The 20554-nt window shown below is 40.7% G+C and overlaps 1 pseudogene; it reads left to right on the forward strand.

The window, feature by feature from the left end:
- The first annotated feature begins 1127 nt into the window (after nucleotides 1-1127).
- Nucleotides 1128-20554, forward strand: part of LOC107780179 (D-cysteine desulfhydrase 1, mitochondrial-like) — a 32746-nt pseudogene continuing 13319 nt past the window's right edge.

Below are 20554 nucleotides of genomic sequence, written 5' to 3' on the forward strand. Positions count from 1 at the left end.
TCTAGCATATTATGTTGGACCGGTATATTATACTGGAATTATGCTGGAGTTCCAGTATATTATGCTGGAATATTTTCCGGATTTTGAACAGTATTTTCGTTCAGATTTATCTTTACATGAAAGTGGCTAAATTTCGATTACTTTTGAAGTTTTGGCTATTTTTCAATTACCACTTGTAAATCTGGCACCTGTGTATGAACTTCCAGTATATTATGCTGGAACTCCAACACGCGGAAAGTTCCAGCATAATATACTGGAGATTGAAGCACCTATCTATGAACTTCCAGCATATTATGTTGGACCGGTATATTATACTGGAATTATGCTGGAGTTCCAGTATATTATGCTGGAATATTTTTCGGATTTTGAACAGTATTTTCGTTCAGATTTATCTTTACATGAAAGTGGCTAAATTTCGATTACTTTTGAAGTTTTGGCTATTTTTCAATTACCACTTGTAAATCTGGCACTTGTGTATGAACTTCCAGTATATTATGCTGGAACTCCAACACGCGAAAAGTTCCAGCATAATATACTGAAAATTGGAGTACCTGTGTATAAACTTCCAGCATATTATGTTGGACCGGTATATTATACTGGAATTATGCTGGAGTTCCAGTATATTATGCTGGAATATTTTTCGGATTTTGAGCAGTATTTTCGTTCAGATTTATCTTTACATGAAAGTGGCTAAATTTCGATTACTTTTGAAGTTTTGGCTATTTTTCAATTACCACTTGTAAATTTGGCTATTTTTGAATTTCTCCCAAAAGAACATTGTCTATAAAGAAGTGTTCGGTAAGATACCGTCACATTAGATACCTTTAAACTACAATACATAATTATCTGAGTAATATGACTAAAATTGATTATTTGTGTAAGTTCTGATGATATCTTTTCATTTTGAATTCACGTATTATGTAAATGACACAATATTATTCTATATTTAAATGATTGTTGTATTATTATATATAAAATTTCTCTCATTAATTAAATCATATTGTTCATTCATATAAATAAATATTTAAACCATTACGTGCCATTATTAACGTGCAACGCACGTTTATGGATACTAGTATAAAATAAAAATACACGTATCAGTAATTAGTATTATATAACATTCTCGGTATTCTTATTACCGCAAAACAATCTCTACTGTTTATGGAAAATATTCATTTATTTTGTTAATTCTTACGTACATAACTAGCATGTAAGGAGTAAAATTGTGCTGATTCGGGTTAATTCCAATAGGAATTTCCTATTGAACTATATGAACAAAAGATAAAGGAAAAAGAGAAAGGAAAAAAATGTTGAGTTGCCAATGGAGCAGCAGCTTCACTAGAATATGCTACAGTTCACCGTTTCCCTCGCAGCAATAATAATAAGGCGTTAAACTTGAACAGACACTTTTCCCTTACCAAATCATCTATGGAGGATTCCAGTTCTCAGGTTTCGCAATCGCCCTTTCAATTTCTCACAAAGAAGCCTTACGAGCCTCCTCAATGGGCCTCTCATCTTAGTCCCCTTCCCTCTCACACTTTTTCCCTTGGACATGTAAGATAACAATCTGTTTTTATTTGTTTGGTTTATACGAACGAGAGGATTAATCATTCTGTTGTTTTTGTTGCGGAAGTCGAATATATATAGAGTGATTAAATCACAACTACTATATATAAAGGTAGTTAATAAATAATAAATGAGACAATAATAAAATGAACACAAAAAATTAACGAAGTTCGGCAAAATTTGATTTTTTGCCTAGTCCTCGGACACAATCAACTCAAATTTATTTCACTCCAAAAATACAAGTGAAATACTACAAGAGAGAAAGAAGATTCAAATGCTTTAGGAGATAAGAAGGCAAGTGAGAGATATTTTACAAATGAACAAAACCCTTGCTATTTATAGAAGAGAAATGGCCTTAATAATGTCATGCATGACATCATATTAAGTGTGAACATGCAATGTAAATGCATGAAAAATGCATCTACCAATTTCTTCCTAAAAGGAGGCTTCAAATGTTCACACTAGTTCACATTAATCTTGTCAAAATTCAACAAATCTTCACCTTGGCAAGATTCTACTTTTGCAATTTTCTCTTACTGATAAATTTTGATTATGTCTTCAACTCCAATCTTCAAAGTTCAACAATGTTGATCAAGTTCAAACAATGTTGAAACTTGATCGCAGTCACTACTTTTGTTAGCATATCGGCAGGGTTGTCTGTAGTCCGAATTTTCTGTACCGTGACTCCACCTTCTTCTATAATATCTCGTACAAAGTGATATCGAACATCAATGTGCTTCGTCCTTGCATGATAAACTTGATTCTTTGCTAATTGGATAGTACTCTGACTATCACAAAATAGTGTGATGTTTTCTTGACCAATACCAAGATCTATAAGCAACCCTTGAAGCCAAATTGCCTCCTTTACAACCTCCGTAATTGCCATGTACTCTGCTTCAGCAGTAGACAAAGCAACCGTTGACTGCAAAGTAGACTTCCAACTAACTGGTGCATTTGCAATAGTGAAAACATAACCAGTAGTTGATCTACGCTTGTCCAAATCACCCGCATAATCCGAGTCACAATATCCAACCAGATACTGACTATCTTCCTGCTCAAAAATCAATCCAACATCTACAGTATTACAAATATACCGTAGAATCCATTTCACAGCTTGCCAATGCTCCTTTCCTGGATCATGCATATACCTGCTTACAACTTCGATAGCATGTGAAATATCAGGTCTTGTGCAAACCATTGCATACATCAAGCTACCAACGACATTCGCATATGGCACTCTTGACATATACTCTTGTTCAGCTTCATTCTTCGGCGACATAGCAGCACTAAGCTTAAAGTGAGGAGCAAGAGGAGTGCTAACCAACTTCGTGTTCTCATTCATGCCAAATCGATCTATTACTTTCTTCAAGTATTCTTTCTGAGATAGATAGAGTTTCTTTGAATGTCTATCTCTTTTTATCTCCATGCCAAGAATTTTCTTCGTCTCACCTAAATCCTTCATCTCAAACTCCTTTCTTAGCTGAATCTTCAACTTCTCAATTTTCTCTTGACTTTTGAAAACTATCAACATATCATCAACGTATAGGAGAAGATATATGAAGGATCCATCTTCAAGCTTGCGCAAATACACACAATGATCGTATTTGCTTCTTTTGTACTTCTGCCGTAACATAAACTTATCAAATCGTTTGTACCATTGTCTAGAAGATTGTTTCAATCCATACAGTGATTTTTCAAGTTTGCACACCATATTTTCCTTTTCAGCAACTTTGAATCCTTCTGGCTGAGTCATATAGATTTTCTCTTCCAAGTCTTCATGTAAAAATGCAATTTTTACATCTAACTGAACTAGTTTCAAATTCAACTGTGCTACCAAAGCCAAAAAAACTCTAATGGAGGAGTGTTTCACGACTGAAAAAAATACCTCATTGTAATCAATTCCCTCCTTTTGAGCGTACCCTTTGGCCACCAATCTTGCTTTGTAGCGAGCATCTTCTTGGTTAGGAAATCCTTCTTTCTTTGCAAATACCCATTTGCACCCAATTACTTTCTTGCCCTTCGGGAGATTGGCCAATTTCCATGTGCAATTCTGATGAAGGGACTGCATTTCTTTATTCATGGCAATCCTCCACTTATCTTCTTCTGAACTTTGGACTGCGTCTTTATAAGTGGTAGGAACATCATCAGCTACAATTGAGGCTGAACAAGCCACCGTCTCTATGAGACGAACAGGTTTCTTTATTGTTCTTTTTGGCTTGCTGGTTGCTATTGATTCAAGTTGTTGTTGGGGTTCCTGAGTTGGAATCTCCCCTTCCACTGACTCTTCTTCCAGGGGAAAATCTTCTATTGTTTCCTCATTTTCTCCCTGTGTTGGGAAAATTAATTTTTTCTTAAACTCCACCTGCTTTGAAGCACCATCAGTTTATTTGACATATTCAAATGTCACCTTATCTATTATGGAAGATTCATCAAAGGTAACATCTCTGCTGAATATAACTTTTCTTGTCTCTGGACACCATAATCGGTATCCTTTGACTCCAGAAGTAATCCCCATAAATATAGCTTTCTTTGCCCTCGGATCCAATTTTGACTCTTTCACATGATAATATGCAATTGAGCCAAATACATGTAAAAAAATTATAATCTTCAGCAGGTTTTCCATACCATTTTTCAAATGGTGTCTTGCCTCCAATAGCGGCAGATGGTAGACGATTAATGAGGTGGCATGCATATGTTATTGCCTCAGCCCAAAATTCTTTGCCCAAGCCAGCATTGGACAACATACACCGAACCTTCTCCAGCAAAGTTCGGTTCATGCGTTCTGCCACTCCATTCTGTTGTGGTGTATTTCTGACGGTGAAATGTCTCAAAATGCCATCATCTTCACAAATCTTATGGTAAAGATCATTTTTGTATTCTCCACCGTTAACTGTGCGAAGACACTTTATCTTTCTGCCTGTTTGAGTCTCTATCATTGCCTTCCATTTGAGAAAAATTCCCAGCACCTCATCTTTGGTTTTCATAGTATACACCCACACTCTCCGGGAAAAGTCATCAATAAAGGTTACAAAATAGTATTTCCCACCTAATGAAGGTGTTTTGGAAGCACCCCAAATATCAGAGTGAACATAATCCAAAATACTTTTAGTATTATGGATTGCTGTTCCAAATTTAACCCTTGTTTGTTTTCCCTTAACACAATGCTCACAAAACTCCAAATTTCAAGTCTTTACTCCTTTTAACAATCCTTGATCTAATAAAATCTTTAAGGATTTTCCTCCAGCATATCCCAAGAGCATGTGCCATAGCTTGGTTGCTTCTGCCTCCTTGTCATCACTGGATATCACTGTTGCTGTCCCAATAACTGTATTACCGCGATAGTGGTACATGTTATTATTTCGCCGGATTCCCTTCATTACCACTAGTGCACCAGAGCATATTCTCATTACCCCATTTTTTGCAACGACTTTGAGCCCCTTTGACTCTAGGGCTCCTACAGAAATGAGATTTTTCTTCAATTCCGGTACGTATCGAACATCTGTTAATGTTCTGATCAATCCATCATGGTTACTTAATCGGATTGAACCAATACCATATGCGGTAAGAGGATTGTTATTTGCTGTGTGAATAACTCCACATTCTCCTTCTTGAAAATCAACGAACCAGTCCTTGTTGGGACACATATGATAGCTACAAGCTGAATCCATCAGCCATATGTCAAATAGTTTGAATGGCTCAGTTGTAACTAGAGAGAAATCAGAGTCGTCACAATCAGCTACATTTGAATCCATGACAGCCTTTTCATTATTAGGTTTGGCCTTGTTTTTCAACTTTGGACAGTCTTTCTTCCAATACCTCTTTTCTCGGCAAAAGGCACATTTATCTTTGCTGGGTCTGGATCTTGACTTGGATCTTTCTTTCTTCGTTCTCATATGATTTTGAGAACGACCTCTCGCGACCAGTGCTTTTCCTTCTCCACTCTTTTGTTTTTCTCTCTTTCTTTATTCATAGCTGTACAAGGCAGAACAAACTTCTTTGAGAGACACTTCATCATTCCCATAAAGTAGAGTAGTTTCGAGGTGCTCGTACTCATCGAAAAGTGAACTTAATAACATTAAGGCCATATCTCCATCACTAAAAGTCACGTCCATATTCTGCAAATCTGTCGCCAACTTATTAAAGCTAGTGATATGATCATTCATTGTAGTACCATGAACATATGTGAAGCGTAACAGTCTTTTTTTCATGTAAAGTTTATTTTGACTGTTTTTCTTCAAGAATTTATCTTCCAACGCATTCCACAATTTACTTGCAAAAGTTTCTTTTGTGTATGGATACTCCTGTTCTCTTGCGAGGTAAGATCGAATGGTACCACAAGCAACACGGTTGATAATCTTCCAATCTCCTTCTCCGATATTGTCTGGTTTATTTTCTTCTATGGCAATATCTAGCCCTTGTTGAAAAAAGACATCAAGAACCTCAGCTTGCCACATCCCGAAATGTCCTGACCTGTCAAAAATTTTAACTGCAAATTTCGCATTTGACATAATTCTTGTCATAAGCGAAGATGCCAACGACGTATTACTGACACCCGATGTGGACTCTTCATTTTTATTATCTCCCATTTTGCTATAGATACTATTTATTTGCTGACAGTACAGAACATCAAAGTAATTCTTTTCTGATGTGGAAGTTCAGACTATGCTGCAACTACAGAGCATACTAAGATAGAACTTTGGCTCTGATACCAATTGTTGCGAAAGCCGAATATATAGAGAGTGATTAAATCACAACTACTATATCTAAAGGTAGCTAATAAATAGTAAATGAGACAATAATAAAATGAACACCAGAAATTAACGAGGTTCGGCAAAATTTAATTTTTTGCCTAGTCCTCGGAACAATCAACTCAAATTTATTTCACTCCAAAAATACAAGTGAAATACTACAAGAGAGAAAGAAGATTCAAATGCCTTAGGAGATAAGAAGGCAAGTGAGAGATATTTTACAAATGAACAAAATCCTTGCTATTTATAGAAGAGAAATGGCCTTAATAATGTCATGCATGACATCACACACATGCAATGTAAATACATGAAAAATGCATCTACCAATTTCTTCCTAAAAGGAGGTTTCAAATGTTCACGCTAGTTCACATTAATCTTGTCAAAATTCAACAGTTTTTAATTGAAAAAATGGTGGGATTGTGCTTAGTTTCCGACTCCAATTCACAAGTGGAACCTGCCTAATTTGCCCAAGGACACTGAGATTTGGTTAATTGTAATACTTTTTTTTCATTTCTTCTCCATTTTAGCCTAGCTCACTTGAAAATAAAGATGGACCAAGGCAAACATGCAAAGTATTTTCTATGCACTAAAAATAGGAAGAAATGCTTAAGCTATTAACTAGTATTATGTTTGATCCTTTTCTGTTGAAGCAACGAGACAATGTTATGCAAGGAAAATTTTACTCTGAGGGTTTTCTGATGTCTTACAAGGCAAGCATATTGTTGCCTGATTCAACCAACTCAGGACTCTGGAAAAAGTTGCAGTTATAGCAGACTTTTTCGCAATTTTGGTTTAGCAGTGTACTGCTTGAAGCAAGTTCTTCTGATGTAGTCCCTCATACTAGCATTTGCGACAGGATCTCTTTAATCCACCGCAGATTGCTAAAGTATGACATAGAGTGCCCCAATTTTCACTTTTTTAGGTCCTCGCTGGGCAAAAATATTTTTAGGTAAAAAGGAAATTTTAAAAAAGGAGACAGGTCTCAGAAACTATTACTTATTTGATAACAGATATTTCTTTCCATTTTCTTTTACTGGAGTGATTACTCAAACATTTTAAATGTAACTTTTTTTAATTGGAGTGATTACCAAAACATTTTTAATGTAATATCTGAGCACCTACTTTATGTGTTTGTTATACTGAAAATTACCGTAAACTAGGGGGTAATATGATAATAAATGTGGTATCATCGTGCAAATACTGAAGAATGACATAATCTAAATAATTGAAATATTTTATGAAGTTATTTGCTGTGGCATTAGACATGAGTCCTCTTTTAACATGTGTGTGTGCGTGTATAGTAAAAAGAGGGAAACAAAACAAAAAGGAAAAAGTTAAAGGACATGACTATGCACCATACTAAGAAAATATTACAGTCAATTAAGAAGCTGAGTGAAGTGAGAACATCACATCAACCTATGTGCCGTCAAGTACACAATGCAGCTTGATTGTCTGGATATTTTGCTCGTTGTTGGGTCAATACTAACAGGTACTACTAGACCATCGATCATTTATAAGATAGACGGTATAGTTTCCTCTAGGAAATATTTTATAGTATATCTAAAGTATGAGTTCTGGATCTATAGGGAGCCTGAGGATGGGTGTTCTTTGATGCTATTGTTTCCCTCATGTGCTCTGGTTACCTTTTTCACCGTGCCACTATTCCATATTTATTCTAACATGAACGAACTTTAAATTTACAGCATGATGATATACCAGGAATGCAGTTGAGTGGAAACAAGGTCAGGAAGCTGGAGCTCTTGTTGGGACATGTTGTAGCTCAGGGGGCTGACTGCATAGTGACCATAGGTGGCATACAAAGTAATCACTGTCGTGCTACTGCTGTCGCTGCCAAGTACTTAAACCTCGACTGTTATCTCATCTTACGCACTTCAAAGGTATACCTTAGTTGTTCTTTTGGTATTTTGTTTGATTCTTACATCTGCCGCAAGTCGCCACTTCCTATTTATGTGAATAATTTCTTTAGCTTTGTCACAGTTACTTGTGGATAAAGATCCTGGATTGATAGGGAACCTCCTTGTTGAGCGATTAATTGGAGCACACATCGATCTTGTCTCAAAAGAAGAATATGCAAAAGTTGGCAGTGAGGTCTATACTTTCTTAATTAGTAAGTTGTGGAGTGAATTTCAACAACACACAAGACTGAAGCTGGGAAATGGAAGTAAAATCAGATTCTACTGAAGTATGGGTGGGGGATGTGAAGTTAAGTAACAGATTTCCAAGCCTATATAATTGCTCTATTAGCAAAGATGGACATGTTGCCGAGTTTTTGTAACGACCCGGACGGTCGTTTTGAGAGTAATAGTCCCGATCCCCTATTCACTGCTTCTCCCATATCTATTTCTGCTATTGTGACTTGCCGGGAGGTTTCATTTTGGTTTTTTGAGTGTTTTGGGACACTTAGTCCCTAAATGGGGGTTTAAGCCTTAGGATTTGGACCGTAGTCGAAACTGTATGAAGACGACTCCGAAATAGAGTTATGTTGGTTCCGTTAGCTCCGTTATGTGATTTTGGACTTAGGGGCATGTCCGGATTGTGTTTTGGAGGTTCGTAGCTTATTTAGGCTTGAAATGGCGAAAGTCGAAATTTTGGAGATTCGGACCGGTAGTGAAAATTTTGATATCGGGGTCGGATTTCGATTCCGGAAGTTGGAGTAGGTCCATAATGTTGAATATGGCTTGTGTGCAAAATTCAGGGTCAATCAGACGTGGTTTGATAGGTTTCGGCATCGGTTATGGAACACTGAAGTTTCAACTTTATTAAGTTTGAATTGGAGGGTGATTCATGATTTTAGCGTTGTTTGATGTGATTTGAGGGCTCGATTAAGTTTGTATGGTGATTTAGAACTGGTTGGTATGTTTGGTTGAGGTCACGGGTGCCTCGGGTGTGTTTCGGATGCTCAACGGGCCATTTTGGACTTAAGGAAGATAGCAGATTTTCTGGTATTTTGTTGCAGACTTTTTCTTCATCATGTTCGCGAGGGAGGTCTCGCGATCGCGTAAGGCAATTTGAGAGGCCAACCAAAGTTGTTCTTTGCATGCGCGAATTTGAGGACGCGATCGCATAAGCTTGCTGGGCGAGAGGATGTAATTGTTCTTCGCGTTCGCGGGCAGGGGCATGCGAATGCGTAGTGAAGTGAGGTGGTGCTTCGCGAACGCAGAGACAAGGTCGCATTCGCGTAGGGTTATGTGGACCAAAGCTGGGCCACGCGCTTTGCTCATCGCGAACGCGTGAGGGCGTTCGCGATCACGTGAGTCTGAGAGCCAAAGCATCGCATTTGCGTGGTGTTTTACGCGTTCGCGTGGTGTTTTACGCGTTCGCGTGGTGTTTTACGCGTTCGCGTAGAGTTAATTTCTGGGGCAGCAAAGTTGTTCTTCGCGATCGCGAGGCTATTTCCGCGATCGCGATTAAGGAAATGTCTGGGCAGTATTAAAGTTTCCAAAAATGGGGGTTTTGCTATTTTATCAAAAACTTGAGTTGGGAGCTCGGATTTTGGACGAGATTTTGAGGGATTTTCAGAGATATCGATTGGGTAACGATTCTTGACTCCTTTATGGTTATATTCCACTAATCTATGGTTGATTTCATCATTTAATTTTGGATTTTGGGGTTGAAATTAGGAAAAATTTGGAAGAACTTCTTCAACAAAGATTTCGAGTTTTGAAAGGGGATTTGTGGTCGGATTTGAGTAATTTTCATATGGTCAGACTCGTGGTGTTCGTATTTTGTGACTTTTATCCGATTCCGAGACGTGGGCCCAAGTTGACTTTTTAGGACGGATTTCAAAATTTTTATTAAAATCTTGATTTCAATATTTCATTAATTAGATTAGTCTATTATAGTTGTATTTATGATATGTAATTGCTTTTGGCTAGATTTGGGCCATTCGGAGTCGGATATTCATGGAAAAGGCATTGTTACCGATTGATTGAGCTTGGTTCGAGGTAAGTGGCTTGCCTAACCTTATGTGGGGAAAATTTCCTTAGGATATGGTACTGTTTTGATATGTGAGCGTCGTGTACGTGAGGTGACGAGTACGTACACGGGCAATTTGTTGTAAAACTCTGTTTTCCACTAAGTAATAACATGTTTCTCCTTATTTGAGCTACACTAGCATATGTAACTATCTTGTTTAGTTTAGAATAGCATGCCTACGTGTCTTAACTGCCTATTTGAACTCTGTGCAGTATGTTTAGTGAAGTTTTCTATTTTTCCTTGACTTGAACTTAGTCTCAATTATAGGTTTTCTTGCTGTAACTGTTATTTTTGTTGGTTGAGCTGCATATTTACTTTGGGACTACGGAACGGTATTCCGGGAGATCCCCATGTACTGCATATTTACTTTGAGACTACGGAACGGTATTCCGGGAGATCCCCCTGTACTACACATTTACGTTTGGGACTACGAGATCGTATCTCAGGAAAACCCCTGTTGTTATTTCTGTGTACTGAGCTATTGTCTTCTATGATTTCATTCTTGTTAAATTTCAGTCTTTATTTTGCTGCGGTATTTCATTCTCTCTTGTGTTATTATATATATACCAGTAGGGACCGACCTGACCTCATCACTATTCGACCGAGGTTAGGCTTGACACTTACTAGGTATCGATTGTGGTGTACTCATGCTACTCTCTGCACATGTTTTTTATGAGCAGATCCAGGTGCTCCTTATCACCCACACTATTAGTGAGCCGGGACAGCTTTGGAGTCTTCAAGGTATATCTGACGCGTCCGCGTACCTCGGAGTTCCCTTCTACTCTTCCCCATGTCCATTATCTTCTGTATTTTCATTGATAGACTCTGATGTATAGTGACACTAGATTTTCCTCCCATAGTTTGTGATTCACGATGTTCCGGGTTTTGGGAATGTTGTGTAGTATATTGAGGAGTTGGTTATTGTACATGCCAAGTGGCATGGTATCCAGTTATGTTGTTATTGCTACAGTTAGTTGTTAAATTTATGTTTTTATTTTATTATTCCGCAAATATTAGGCTTACCTAGTCGTAGAGACTAGGTGTCGTCACGACGTTATACGGAGGAAAAATTGGGTTGTGACAAGTTGGTATCAGAGCCCTAGGTTCATGGGTTTCGTGAGTCACAACCCGGTTTATTAGAGTCTCGCGGATCGGTATGGAGACGTCTGTACTTATCTTCGGGAGGCTATGGAACTGTTAGGAACAATCATACTTCTTTTGATTCCTTGTCGTGCGAGTTATTGGCATCAAATTCTAAACTTCTGTATTCTATTCTCTCACAGATGGTGAGGACACGTACAAGTGGATCTGATGACCAGGCACCAGCGCTCCCTGCTAGAGCCGCGAGAGCCGGGGCCGGGGTAGAGGCCGAAGACGTCCACGATGTGCAGCCAGAGCACCTGCACGAGCTGCTATAGAGGAGCCCCCAGTAGCTCCAGCTGGAAGGCAGACACCTGAGGTACCTGTTTCTACACCAGCCCTCCAGGAGACTCTAGCCTAGATTCTGAGCATGTTCAGCACCTTAGCTCAGGCTGGATTGATTCCACTTGCTCCTTCCACATCTCAGGCCGGGGGAGGAGCATAGACTCCAGTCGTCGGTATTCCAGAGCAGCGGGTCCAGGTAGATAAGGTTCTAGAGATTTTACCAATGCAGCCGGTAGCTCCAGCTCAGCCCGAGGTTAGGGTAGCAGCTTCTAAGGTAGAGCAGCTCAGACTTGAGAGGTACAACAAGTACCACCCACCTACCTTCAGCGGATTGGCTACGGATGATGCTTAGGGTTTTCTGGATGAGTGACATCGTATTCTCCGTACTATGGGCGTAGCGGAGACGAGTGGGGTTTCTTTTACTACATTCCAGCTTAGACGAGCAACCTATCAGTGGTGGCGTGCTTATGAGTTGACTAGTCCAGTTGAGGCAGCTTCACTTACATGGAGTCAGTTCTCGAATATGTTTTTGATAGAGTATGTCCCTCAGAGCCTCAGGGGCTCATGGCGTGCGGAGTTTGAGCAGCTACACCAGGGATCTATGACTATGTCAGAGTATGCAGTTCACTTCAGTGATTTGGCCCGACATGCACCGGCCTTGGTTGCCACAGTTCGAGAAAGGGTTAGGCGGTTAATTGAGGGACTCCACCCCAGCATCTGAATTAGTATGGCCAGGGAGTTGGAGATGGATATTTCTTATCAGCAGGTTGTTAGTATCGCCAAGAGATTGGAGGGCATGCTTGCCCGGGATAGAGAGGAGAGGGAGGCCAAGAGGTCTCAAGAGACTGGTTCTTATTCTGGTGCTCGTGCCCCAGCAGCTCACCATGGTATGGGTTATGTGAGTTGCCCCGTTCATTCAGCTCTTCCAGCCGCTAGCGGTGTTCCAGCTCCTTCTAGGCCCCAGGAGCCTTATTATGCACCGCCAGTATCTAGTGTGCCTCCTACACGAGGTGTTCCTAGCGGCCAGTCCAGCAGATCTGGCCCGAGCCAGCCACAGCAGCCACGCCCTCCCAGAGCTTGTTTTGAGTGTGGCGACACTCGCCATATGGTGAGGGATTGCCCCAGGTTTAGAAGGGGTGCACCTCCACAGACTTCTCAGCCACAACATACTCCACCAGGTCCTCAGGCTATGATTACAACACTAGCTGCCACCCCACCTGCTCAGCCAGCTAGAGGAGGAGGTCGGGGAGGTAGAGGTCGCCTTGGAGGGGGAGGCCAGGTCAGATATTATACCTTTCCTACTCGTACAGAGGCAGTCACTTCCGATTCTGTCATTACAGGTATTGTCCCGGTCTGTCATAGAGATGCGCCGGTATTATTTGACCCAGGCTCTACATATTCTTATGTGTCCTCTTAAATTGCCCCGTATTTGGGCATATCTCGGGATTCTTTGAGTTCCCATGTTTATATGTCTACTCCTGTGGGAGATTCTCTTGTTGTGGACCACGTGTATCGGTCGTGTTTGATTGCTCTTAGTGGTTTTGAGACCAGAGACAATTTATTATTGCTCAGCATGGTGGACTTTGATATTATTTTGGGCATGGACTGGTTGTCGCCCCATTATACTATTCTTGATTGTCACGCTAAGACCGTGATACTGGCTATGCCAGGTTTACCAGGATTAGAGTGGTGAGGTACCTTAAGGTATACTCCTAGTAGATTTATTTCACTTCTTAAAGCTTAACGAATGGCTGAGAAGGGGTGTGACGCGTATCTAGCTTATATGAGAGATGTCAGTATTGATACCCCTACAGTTGAGTCAGTTCCATTAGTGAGGGACTTTCCAGATGTGTTCCCAGCTGATCTTCCGGGCATGCCGCCCGACAGAGATATTGATTTCGGCATTGATTTGTTGTCGGGCACTCAGCCCATCTCTATTCCTCCATATCGTATGGCTCCTCCTGAATTGAAGGAGTTGAAGGAGCAGTTACAAGAGTTGCTTGATAAGGGCTTCATTCGGCCCAGTGTGTCACCTTGGGGTGCTCCTATCTTATTTGTGAAGAAGAAGGATGGTTCTATGCGGATGTGTATTGATTACCGCCAGTTGAACAAAGTCACAGTGAAGAAACGGCATCATTTGCCTCGTATTGATAATTTATTTGATCAGTTACAGGGTGCCAGAGTGTTTACCAAAATTGACATGCATTCAGGTTATCATCAGTTAAAGATTCGGGAGCCAGATATCGTGAAGACTGCTTTCAGGACTCGGTATGGTGAGTATGAGTTGCTTGTTATGTATTTTGGGCTGACCAATGCCCCAGCAGGTTTTATGCACTTGATGCACAGTGTGTTCCGGCCCTATATTGACTCATTCGTCATCGTGTTCATTGACGACATTCTGGTGTACTCCCTTACTCGGGAAGATCATGAGCAGCACATGAGGACTGTGCTCCTGAATTTGAGAGAAAAGAAATTATATGAAAAATTTTCAAAGTGTGTTTTGGCTAGACTCAGTGGCATTCTTAGGTCATATAGTATCGAGTGATGGGATCCAGGTGGATTCGAAGAAGATTGAAGTAGTGCAGAGTTGGCCTAGAGCGTCCTCAGCTACAGAGATCCGGAGTTTTCTTGGTTTGGTGGGGTATTACCGTCGATTTGTTGAGGGTTTCTCGTCTATTGGAGCACCTATGACCAGGCTGACCTAGAAGGGTGCTCCGTTCAGGTGGACAGAGGAATATGAGGAGAGCTTTTAGAAGCTCAAGACAACTTTGACTACAGCCCCAATATTGGTATTGCCTACAGGTTTGGGGTATTATACTGCGTATTGTGATGCATCGCGGATTGGCATCAGTGCGGTGTTGATGCAGGACGATAGGGTAATTGCCTATGCGTCCAGACAGATGAAGGTGTATGAAAAGAACTATCCTATCCACGACCTTGAGTTAGCAACTATTGTTCATGCCTTGAAAATTTGGCGGTATTATTTGTACGTTGTTCCTTGTGAGATTTACACCGATCACCGGAGTTTGCAGCATCTGTTCAAGCAGAAGGATCTTAATTTGCGGTAGAAGAGGTGGTTGGAGCTTCTTAAGGATTATGATATCACTATTTTGTACCACCTTGGGAAGGCCAATGCGGTGGCCGATGCTTTGAGTCACCGGGCAGAGAGTTTGGGGAGCTTAGCATATCTACCAGTAGCAGAGAGGCCCATGGCATTGGATGTTCAGTCCTTAGCCAGCCAGTTAGTGAGATTGGATAATTCTAAACCGAGTCGAGTGTTGGCTTGTGTGGTCTCTCGGTCTTCTCTTTATGATCGTATCAGGGAGCGTCAGTATGATGACCCCCACCTGCTTGTCCTTAAGGACATGGTCCATCACGGAGATGCTAAGGAGGTCACTATTGGAGATTATGGTGTATTGAGGATGCAGGGCAGGCTATGTGTGCCCAATGTAGATAGTTTGCGTGAGTTGATTCTCCAGGAGGCTCACAGTTTGCGGTACTCTATTCATCCGGGTGCCGCATATATGTATCAGGACTTGAGACAGCATTACTAGTGGAGGAGGATAAAGAAGGACATAGTAGAGTATGTGGCCCGATGTCTAAATTTCTAGCAGGTGAAATATGAGCATCAACGGCCAGGTGGGTTGCTTCAGAAGTTGGAGATTTCGGAGTGAAAATGGGAGCGGATCACTATAGATTTTGTTGTTGGACTCCCACGGAGTCAGCAGAGGTTTGATGCAGTTTGGGTGATTATGGATAGGCTGACCAAGTCGGCTCATTTCATTCCTGTGATGACTACCTATTCTTCCGAGCAGCTAGCTCGAATCTACATCCGTGAGATCGTCAGGCTTCATGGCGTACCAGTATCTATTATCTCTGACCGAGGTACGTAGTTTACATCACGATTCTGGAGAGCCGTACAGCAGGAGTTGGGTACTAGAGTGGAGTTGAGCACATCATTTCACCCTCAGACGGACGGACAGTCCGAGCGCACTATTCAGATACTAGAGGATATGCTCCGTGCTTGTGTGATAGATTTTGGGGGTGCTTGGGACCAGTTTTTGCCACTTGCGGAGTTTGCTTGCAATAACAGTTATCAGTCCAGCATTCAGATGGCACCGTATGAGGCTCTGTATGGTAGGCGGTGTCGGTCCCTAGCGGGTTGGTTCGAGCCGGGCGAGGCTAGATTATTGGGTACAGACTTGGGTACAGACTCTGTGATTCAGGATCAACTTCGCACAGCCCAGTCCAGAAAGAAGAGTTATGCAGACCGGAAGGTTAGCGATGTTGCATTCATGGTTGGAGAGCGGGTCTTGCTCCGGGTTTCGCCTATGAAGGGATTTATGAGGTTAAGAAAAAAGGGCAAGCTGAGCCCACGGTTTATTTTTCCCTTTGAGGTGTTGCGGCGAGTTGGGGAAGTTGCTTACGAGCTTGCCTTACCTCCCATCCTAGAAAGAGTTCATCTGGTATTTCATGTTTCAATACTCTGAAAGTATCGCGGCGATCCGTCTCATGTAATGGATTTCAGCCCAGTCCAATTGGTCAAGGATTTATCTTATGTTGAGGAGCCAGTGGCTATTTTAGACAAGCGGGTCAGAAAGCTAAGGTCAAAGAACATTGCTTCTCTGAAGGTTCTGTGGAGGGGACAGCCGGTCGAGGAGGCAACTTGGGAGACCGAGCAGGATATGCGCAGCCGTTATCCTTATCTTTTCACCACTTCAGATATGTCTCTATACTAGTTCGAGGACGAACGATTATTTTCAGAAGGGAGGATGTGATGACCCGGCCGGTCATTTTGAGAGTAATAACCCTTATCCCCTTTTTACTGCTTCTCCCATATTTATTTCTCCTATTGTGACTTGCCGGGAGGTTTCGTTTTGGTTTTTGGAGTGTTTTGGGACACTTAGTCCCTAAATGGAGGTTTAAGCCTTAGGATTTGGACCGTAGTCGGAACTGTGTGAAGACGACTCCGGAATATAGTTTTGTTGATTCCGTTAGCTCCGTTAGGCAATTTTGGACTTAGGGGTGTGTTCGGATTATGTTTTGGAGGTCCGTAGCTTATTTAGGCTTTAAATGGCGAAGGTCAAAATTTTGGAGATTTGGACCGGTAGTGAAAATTTTGATATAGGGGTCGTATTCCGATTCCGGAAGTTGGAGTAGGTTCGTAATGTTGAATATGACTTGTGTGCAAAATTTGGGGTCAATCGGACGTGGTTTGATAGGTTTCGGCATCAGTTGTGGAAAATTGAAGTTTCAAATTCATTAAGTTTGAATTGGAGAGTGATTCGTGATTTAAGCGTTGTTTGATATGATTTGAGGACTTGACTAAGTTTGTATGGTGATTTAGGACTGGTTGGTATGTTTGGTTGAGGTCCCGGGAGGCTCGGATGTGTTTCAGATGCTCAACGGGCCATTTTGGACTTAAGGAAGATAGCAGATTTTCTAGTGTTTTGTTGCAGACTTTTTCTTCATCGCGTTCGCGAGGGAGGTCTCGCGATTGCATAAGGCATTTTGAGAGGCCAGCCAAAGTGTTTCTTCGCGTTCACAAATTTGAGGACGCGATCGCGTAAGTTTGCTGGGCGAGAGGATGGAATGTTTCTTCGCGGACAGGGGCATGCGAACGCGTAGTGAAGTGAGGTGGTGGTTCGCGAATGCAGAGACAAGGTCGCATTCGCGTAGGGTTAAGTGGACTAAAGCTGGGCCATGCGCTTTGCTCATCGGGAACGCGTGAGGACGTTCGCGATCACGTGAGTCTGAGAGCCAGAGCATCGTGTTCGCATGGTGTTTTACGCGTTCGGGTAAAGTTAATTTCTGGGGCAGCAAAGTTGTTCTTCGAGATCACGAGGCTATTTCCGTGATTGAGATTAAGGAAATGTCTGGGCAGTATTAAAGTTTTCAAAAATGGGGATTTTGCCATTTTATCAAAAACCTAAGTTGAGAGCTCGGATTTTGGATGAGATTTTGTGGGATTTTTAGAGATATCGATTGGGTAACGATTCTTGACTCCTTTATGGTTATATTCGACTAATCTATGGATGATTTCATCATTTAATTTCGGATTTTGGGGTTGAAATTAGGAAAAATTTGGAAGAACTTCTTCAACAAAGATTTTGAGTTTTGAAAGGGGATTTGTGGTCGGATTTGAGTAATTTTCATATGGTCAGACTCGTGAGTGAATGTGTATTTGTATTTTGTGACTTTTACCCAATTCCGAGACGTGGGGCCCGGATCGACTTTTTAGGACGTATTTCAGACCTTTTATTAAAATCTTAATTTCAATATTTCATTAATTAGATTAGTCTATTATAGTTGTATTTATGATATGCAATTATTTTTGGCTAGATGTGGGCTATTCAGGGTCGGATATTCGTGGAAAAGGCATTATTATCGATTGATTGAGCTTGGTTCGAGGTAAGTAGCTTGCCTAACCTTGTGTGGAGGAAATCCTTTAGGATTTGATATTGTTTTAATATGTGAGCGTCGTGTACGTGAGGTGATGAGTACGTACACGGGCTATTTGTTGTAAAACTCCGTTATCCACTAAGTAATAATATGTTTCTCCTTATTTGAGCTACACTAGCATATATAACTATACTGTTTAGTTTAGAATAGCATGCCTACATGTCTTAACTGCCTATCTGAACTCTGTGCAGCATATTTAGTGAAGTTTCCTGTTTTTCCTTGACTTGAACATAGTCTCAATTGTAGGTTTTCTTGCTATAACTGTTATTTCCGTTGGTTGAGCTGCATATTTACTTTGGGACTACGGAACGGTATTCCAGGAGATCCCCCTGTACTGCATATTTACTTTAGGACTACGGAACGGTATTTCGGGAGATCCCCCTGTACTGCATATTTACTTTGGGACTACAGAATGGTATTCCGGGAGATCTTCCTGTACTGCACATTTACGTTTGGGACTACGAGACGGTATCTCAGGAAAACTCCTGTACTGAGCTGTTGTCTTCTATGATTTCATTCTTATTAAATTTCAGTCTTTATTTTACTGCGGTATTTCATTCTATCTTGTGTTATTATATATATACCAGTAGGGGCCGACCTGACCTCGTCACTACTCGACTGAGGTTAGGCTTGGCACTTACTGGGTACCGATTGTGGTGTACTCATGCTACTCTCTACACATATTTTTCGTGTGCAAATCCAGGTGCTCCTTATCAGCCGCACTATCAATGAGCCGGGGCTGCTTTGGAGACTTCAAGATATATTTGTCGCGTCCGCAGACCTTGGAGTCCCCTTCTACTTTTCTCCATGTCCATTATCTTCTGTATTTTCTTTTGATAGACTCTGATGTATAGAGACACTAGATTTTACTTCTGTACTTTGTGATTCACGATGTTCCGCGTTTTGGGTATTTTGTGTAGTATATTGAGGAGTTGGTTATTGTACATACCAAGTGGCATAGTATCCAGTTATGTTGTTATTGCTACAATTAGTTGTTAAATTTATATTTTTATTTCATTATTTCGCAAATGTTAGGCTTGCCTAGTCGTAGGGACTAGGTGTCGTCACGACGTCATACGGAGAGGAAATTGGGTCGTGACAGTTTTACTCCACAAATGGGTGGAAATTAAACTTCAGAAGAGGTTAGACTGGGAGATGAAATAAGTGGGACAGATACTCTAATTGTTGAGCACAACAGTGATAGAGCAAAACAAGGAGGATCAATTGGTATGGACAGCAAGTAGTGATATGCAATACTCTGTTAAAAGCTGTTATAACCTTCTCCAGAAACAATCTGATTCTTATGATTCTAATTGGCCTTGGAAAATGTTATGGAGAACCAGAGCGCCTACCAAAGTGGCTTGTTTTGGGTGGGTTGCCATCAGAGAAGCTTGTCTTACGCAAGATAATCTGTAAAAAAGAGGATTTAGTCTAAGTAACTGGTGCTATATATGTGAAGAAGAGTTGGAAACTGTTAATCACCTGTTTATCTACTGTAAAATTACTAAACAATGCTGGGAGCTTTTCTTGAATCTGTGTGGTGTTTCTTGGACTATGCCTTCTCGTTACTGTTTAGCTGGCATGGACAGAAGATAATAAGAAGTAGGAAGCAGCTATGGAGGACCATTCCTTTATGCATCTACTGGACCATTTGGGAAGAAAGAAACAGCGCTTGCTTCGAGAATAAGAGGATTCACATCTCTAGAATTAAAAATAATTGTATGCAAAAAAAAATAGGTGTAAACGACGTTCAATTAAGAGTGTGGATCAATATTTAGAGTTTTTTGATTCGTTAGAAAACTTGTAACTGAATTTCTGCTGCTGCTGGTGTTTGGCTGCTCTTGATATAACTTTTGTACCATCTTGGTACCTTTATTAATAAAATCTTTACCTTATAAAAAAAAATGTTTGTACTTTCTTAATCCATACAAATTTTATTTGTGTTTATAGTTATTTTCTTGCATTACATTATATTTATAAAAAGATTTTCTTGTGCCCCTTTCTTCACTAAAGGACTCCCCTTGATTGGCGTTAGGCCTAGCTGACACTTGCCCCTGGCCTACACTTTGTTTCGAAACACTGGTAAGTACAGAGGTATTTTGCATCACTGACTCATTTTGTATCCTTTTTTTCCGACCAATTCCTGGTATTCACAAAGTTAGATTTCAATGTGAAGTGTCAAAGAGTTTTCTCTCTTCTTTTTTCCTTCAAAGATTCTGATCTCCTTTTCCTCTCCTCCTCTGCCCCTCACCAAAGGAAAAATTTACATGCTGGAGCTTTTCCTTTTTCCGTTGATATATGGATGCCGATTGAGAATTTCTTTCACTATTCAAGCGTTGTCGACTAGTGCTAGTCAA

The sequence above is a fragment of the Nicotiana tabacum genome, chromosome 4, assembly GCF_000715075.1.
Source record: "Nicotiana tabacum cultivar K326 chromosome 4, ASM71507v2, whole genome shotgun sequence".
Lineage (NCBI taxonomy): Eukaryota > Viridiplantae > Streptophyta > Magnoliopsida > Solanales > Solanaceae > Nicotiana > Nicotiana tabacum.